This window comes from Oncorhynchus mykiss, chromosome 11, assembly GCF_057628025.1.
Source record: "Oncorhynchus mykiss isolate SJ-2025 chromosome 11, ASM5762802v1, whole genome shotgun sequence".
Lineage (NCBI taxonomy): Eukaryota > Metazoa > Chordata > Actinopteri > Salmoniformes > Salmonidae > Oncorhynchus > Oncorhynchus mykiss.
Genome location: NC_143032.1, coordinates 51,492,585 through 51,498,584, shown reverse-complemented (window position 1 = coordinate 51,498,584; position 6,000 = coordinate 51,492,585).

Sequence of the window (6,000 nt, the reverse complement as noted above, 5' to 3'; positions counted from 1 at the left end):
CTTTTTTAAATGTTTTTACGTAAATTTATGAATACATTTTTTATTCCAAGTGCAAATTACAAATATCAAGCACAATTATACAAATTATCAGCAATCAACATCTTACATTACTGCATCAAACACATCTAACGCGAAACAAAACAGACAGGTAAAAACAAGGAGAGTTGAAATACACACAAAAAAGAAAAATAAAGTGCAATTTTAAATCTCTTAATAATGATTAAAGAGGATGTCATTATTTTTGTTATTAATCGGGGATAATGTCTGAAATTAAATCAGAAATAGCCATTTCCTGTTTCAGAATGACAATACACAAAGACAATACACAAAGAAAGGGTCCATAAAGGGTCCATACAGAAATGGTTTGTCGAAATCGCTGCGTAAGAACTTCACTGGCCTGCACAGAACCCTAACCTCAACCCCATCGAACCCCTTTGGGATGAATTGGAACGCCGACTGCGAGCCCAACATCAGTGAATGACCTCGCTAATGCTCTTGTGGCAGAATGGAAGCAAGTTCCCGCAGCAATGTTCCAACATCTAGTGGGAAAGCTTCCCAGAAGAGTAGAGGCTGTTATCGCAGCAAAGGGGGGGATCAACTTCATATTAATGCACATGATTTCAGAATGAGATGTTCAACAAGCAGGTGTCCACATATTTTTGGTCGGGTAGTGTAGCTTCTGAAAACTCTGATTCCAGCAGAGGGAGTCCTTTACTCACCTCAAGCCAGGTTGCAGAGAATTTTTATTTAACCTTTATTTAACCAGGCAAGTCGGCTAAGAACAAATTCTTATTTTCAATGATGGCCTAGGAATAGTGGGTTAACTGCCTTGTCCAGGGGCAGAATAACAGATTTTTACCTTGTCAGCTCAGGGATTCAATATTGCAACGTTTCAGTTACTCGTCCAACGATCTAACCACTAAGCTGCCGCCCCAGAATGATACATAAGGGATGCAAGATGCAGAAGCTTATGGGCTGAGTTCTAGCAGGTTCGTCTTCATCAAGTTTCTGAAGGAACGTCTTCTGGAGGATGAGAAGATCACTGTGTTGCTGGACAAAGTGGCTGAGGGTATGGAGTAATGGACCAATTATGTATTGGTAAAATAATCATAATTTTGCAAATGTTACTATTTGTGTTCATGGAGTATGCAAGTCAATTAATAATAAAATACACAGATTTGCTCTAGTGCAGTACCATGCAAAGTAAGTAAAAGCTAAACAAAAAATATATATATCCTTTCTTACCCTGTATACAGTACCTCCATTAATTGATTATCATGGCAATAATACCTTGCCTGACAAATCTCTTCTGTGAGAGCCTGAGATAATGTTATTGTGGTGTTGTTTGTTTTATCCAGACATGGGCCAGTTCGACGCCACTAAGGGGAAGCAGGCTCTGGAGATCCGCAGCAGCCTATCAGAGCTCAGGGCTCTTGACTGACCCTATTGTGCCTGATGACAGCTCTGACATGGACCTGGCTCACAACCGTCAGTGGGCCAAGGCTCACAGTCAGTGGGGATTTCAGCATTTAAATCTTGGAGGGGCAAACCATTTTTTTGGGGTGGGGGATGCATGCCAGCAAAGCCACTACACAAAATAGCACAACACAACACAACACTAAACAATACATTAATGGTGCACACAAACTGTTAGGGCCTACATCCCAACAGCAGTCCCAACACCTTACCACTGCTACACCTGGCTATCAGCAGAGCCTTGTCTGGCAGCAAAACAGTTAATTCAGCTTAATTTACTGGATTTTCAAAAAACATGGCTGATATGGCTGATTTGCTTAAACAAATGTGGTTTCTACTGACAATTGAGATGTACAAACTGTGGCATAAGGGGACGACAAGCGGATAAAGGGCAATCCGTATTTTCGATTAAGACATTAATGAGCGAGCTAGGACGAACGTAGTTAATATAACTATTTGTTGAGCACTTTTGAAATGGACAGCGACAGAATTCATAACATGGGCCATTCTTACAGTGTTCTCCCTGTACACCAAGTCAGAACCATATGATAAATAAAGGTGGCATATAAGCAGACAATGAAATCTCTTACAATATTGTCACGTTCTGACCTTTATTTCCTTTGTTTTGTCATTATTTAGTATGGTCAGGGCGTGAGTTGGGGTGGGCAGTCTATGTTTGTTTTTCTATGATTTGGGGATTTCTATGTTTCGGCCTAGTATGGTTCTCAATCAGAGGCAGGTGTCGTTAGTTGTCTCTGATTGAGAATCATACTTAGGTAGCCTGGGTTTCACTGTGTGTTTGTGGGTGTTTGTTTCCGTGTCTGTGTTTTTCACCACGCGGTACTGTTTGGGTTTCGTTCATTCCACGTTTATTGTTTTTGTATTCAGTTGTTCATGTGTACTATTTCTTATTAAAAGAACCATGGACACTTACCACGCCGCATATTGGTCCTCCGATCCTTTTCGCCTCTCCTCTTCGGAAGAAGAGGAGGAAATCCCTCACAAATATTCAATGATTACATTTCTCTAAAACAGGTTATAGGCTACATGTGCACCACCAAGTCAGAACAGTAGGAAAATTAAGAGGGGAAAATAGACCAAATTATTATGGTGAAGCACATGGGCTACTAACATCTTACTACACAACATACACTTAGTATTACTTTCTTAGCTACAATATACATATTTCCCTGGCATATTACATCATTTATGCAGCAGCATACAATACATTTTTGGACTCACCTTGTTGTGCTGTGCTCACTTGAACAGGAAGGTTGTGCGGCGGTCCTCCGTGGGCAAATTTTGTCATCAAACATTCTCTGGATTTATGGTGCTTTTTTTATGGTGCTTTTTCCTGAGTTCCCAGTTGTCTTGAACTCACTGAAGTCAGATTTCCCAGTTCCGAGTTTGCCAGTAGATTGTCGACTTGATTCAAGAGGATGACTGCTAGCTAAGATTTTGAAAGTATAATGTTGACATGATCAGTACAATCAAAGCCACTGTAGATATAACGTAGTTTGACGTCATTTTAGCCTTGAGCCTTCTTGGATGGGCACTTCTAATGTAACTCTATGGCGGCACCCAAGGAGCTTGAATTTTTTAGCTCTACCCTTAGATTTGGCGGAGACGTAGTGTCCCCATGAGTGACAGAAACCTGAGCCAATCACGGTGCAACTAGAGAACATTACCAACCCCTACGCTTTGTATTTTCCACTGGCAGCCCCACCACTACAGAAAGCACTGAGCTAGGCTGAAGCACCTGCATTTTGGAGCTGTCTTACTCAAGAAAGCAAAAAATAGACCATAACTGTGTTCGAATACCCATACTAACATACTGTATACTACATACTTAATGAGTATATACTACATACTATTAGTTCATTTTAGTATACTGTAAACTAACAGTATTGTTACAGTTTTATTGTACTAGCACTTCGCCTGCAGAGTTCTCCAACGTTTTGGTCATCTACACCCACATCATGAAGAAACCAGAGGACACGTCCTTCTGCCAGGCCCACGTCACCAACTTCTCCCTGGTGAGATGCTACAGTCTTTCACCCAGTTCAATTATGCAAACTTGTTCCTTCCCCAAGCTCCTGTCACCAATTTCTCACTGTTTCTTTCCTATCCCCTACCCCTTCAAGTGTTCACAGATCTGAAAAGGTGTAACTAATCCAATAGCCTAATCCAATCCATCCATCGAAGCGTTTCAGATCCATGAACACCAAAGGGATAGGAGGATAGGGAAAGGAATTTAAACGCAATATGCCACTGATGCCATGATGTTTCTTCCCAGCTCTGTTCAATACCAATGAGAGCATTTTCCTTTCTTGGGGTTTACTGAAACAACATTAGGAGCATAGGTGGCATTGTGCAGACTGCAGAGTCTGTCTTTACAGACTCTACAGTGCCTTCAGAAAGTATTCATACCTTTTGACTTATTCCATATTGTTGTGTTAAAGCCTGAATTCAACATGGATTCAATATGTTGTATTTCCTCACCCATCTACACACAATACCCCATAATGACAGAGTGAAAACACATTTTTAGAAATGTTTGCCAATTTATTGAAAATGAAATACAGAAATATCTAATTTACATAAGTATTCACACCCTTGAGTCAGTACATGCTAGAATCACCTTTGGCAGTGATTTAAAACTGTGAGGCTATCTGGGTAAGTCTCTAAGAGCTTTGCACACCTAGATTGTACAATATTTGACCATTATTTTTTTTTTTTTATTCTTCAGGCACTGTCAAATTTTCAGGTCTTGCCATAGATTTTCAAGTAGATTTAAGTCAAAACTGTAACTTGGATACACCCTTCACGGTCTTCTTGGTAAGCAACTCCAGTGTAGATTTGGCCTTGTGTTTTAGGTTATTGTCCTGCCTAAATGTGAATTAGTTTCCCAGTGTCTGGTGGAAAACAAACTGTACCAGGTTTTCCTCTAGGATTTTGCCTGTGCTTAGCTCCATTTTGTTTATTTTTTATACTGAAAAACTCCACAGTCCTTAACAGTTACAAGCAAACTCATAACATGATGCAACCACCACTATGCTTGCTGATATGAAGAGTGGTACTCAGTAATATGTTGTATTGGATTTGCCCAAAACATAACACGTTGTATTCAGGACAAAAAAAAGTGAATTGTTTTGCCACATTACTTTAGTGTCTTGTAGCAAGCAGAATGCACACTATGGAATATTTATATTCTGTACAGGTTTCCGTGCCACTTATTATGGAACTTGTTAAGCAAATTTTTACTCCTGAACTTATTTAGGCTTGCCATAACAAAGGGGTTGAATACATATTGTCTCAAGACACTTTAGCTTTTCATTTTTAATCCATTTGTAAAACAATTTTAATTTAAAAGCGTAATTCCACTTTCACATTATGGGGTATTGTGTGTAGACCAGTGACAAAATCTCAATTTAATACATTTTAAATTCAAGCTCTGACACAACAAAATGTTGAAAAAGTTATCTTTTCCTATATGTTGACCCCAAACCGATGAAAAGGAAGGCACCAGAGGAGACTCACATCTTCCTGCTCTCCAGCAGTCTGCCCCAGCACTGCCTGTACACACGTCTCAGCTCTCTACAGAAGCGTACAATATAATCACCACTCTCTACATTCTCACATTACTACTACTTTATTAAACTGTATTTGCCCCTTTTGTTTGATCTCTTGAAAAAAAAACATTTTAAAACTACATTCCTGTAGGAGCAGCTGGTGTCATCTTAGGGCAGTATTCACCTTGGACAAGAGTTTTGATCTCCATTGTAGCTCTAGTATAAAGACATTAGGTCAAAAAAATATTATTCTACTCCTTCATCTCTGTAGAATCTGCTGGGGTTCACAGGGTGTCTACAGTACTCTTTCAAGGCTGTAGATGAGCTGGGGGACTGGACCACGGACGTCAACATCGGCAAGCCCCTGATCGCCATAGACCTACAGTGCACCATGAGGAACAGCTGTCTACAGACCTGCCCCACAGCCCCTAACACAGCCCCAGAGCCAAGCACCTCCACATCCACCACCCTCACCCCCAAGACCATGGCCTTCTCTCCCCACACTGCTCCAACCTTTACCTGGATGTGTACGAGCGTCTACAGGGAGCTGTGGGAGGCTCATGCTGTGTGAGCTCCAAGCTGTATGACAACTGTAGCTCCTCTTGCTTTACTACTAGTGACTCAGTGTTACTGAACTTCACTAACACAGCCAGCATTCCCATAGAGGCCACGGATGACATCAACGAGCTGCAGACGGTCTTCATGAATAGCCTGCAGCTTCACCACAAGTGACGAGGCCCTCTCTGGGGCATTGGTCGCCTGGTGCAGGATCTGTTTGTGCTGTCTAGCCAACTCCGTTGGTCAACAGATCTGGTACCAGGCTATGGCATTGGGTGATTTTGGGGAGGAAACTGACATTACCTAGTGTAGGCCTGCTCTGTAAATCCTGTTGTATTCTATGGGCCTGGCTTAAATGGATATTATATGTATTTTGTACTTTTGACTACAGATG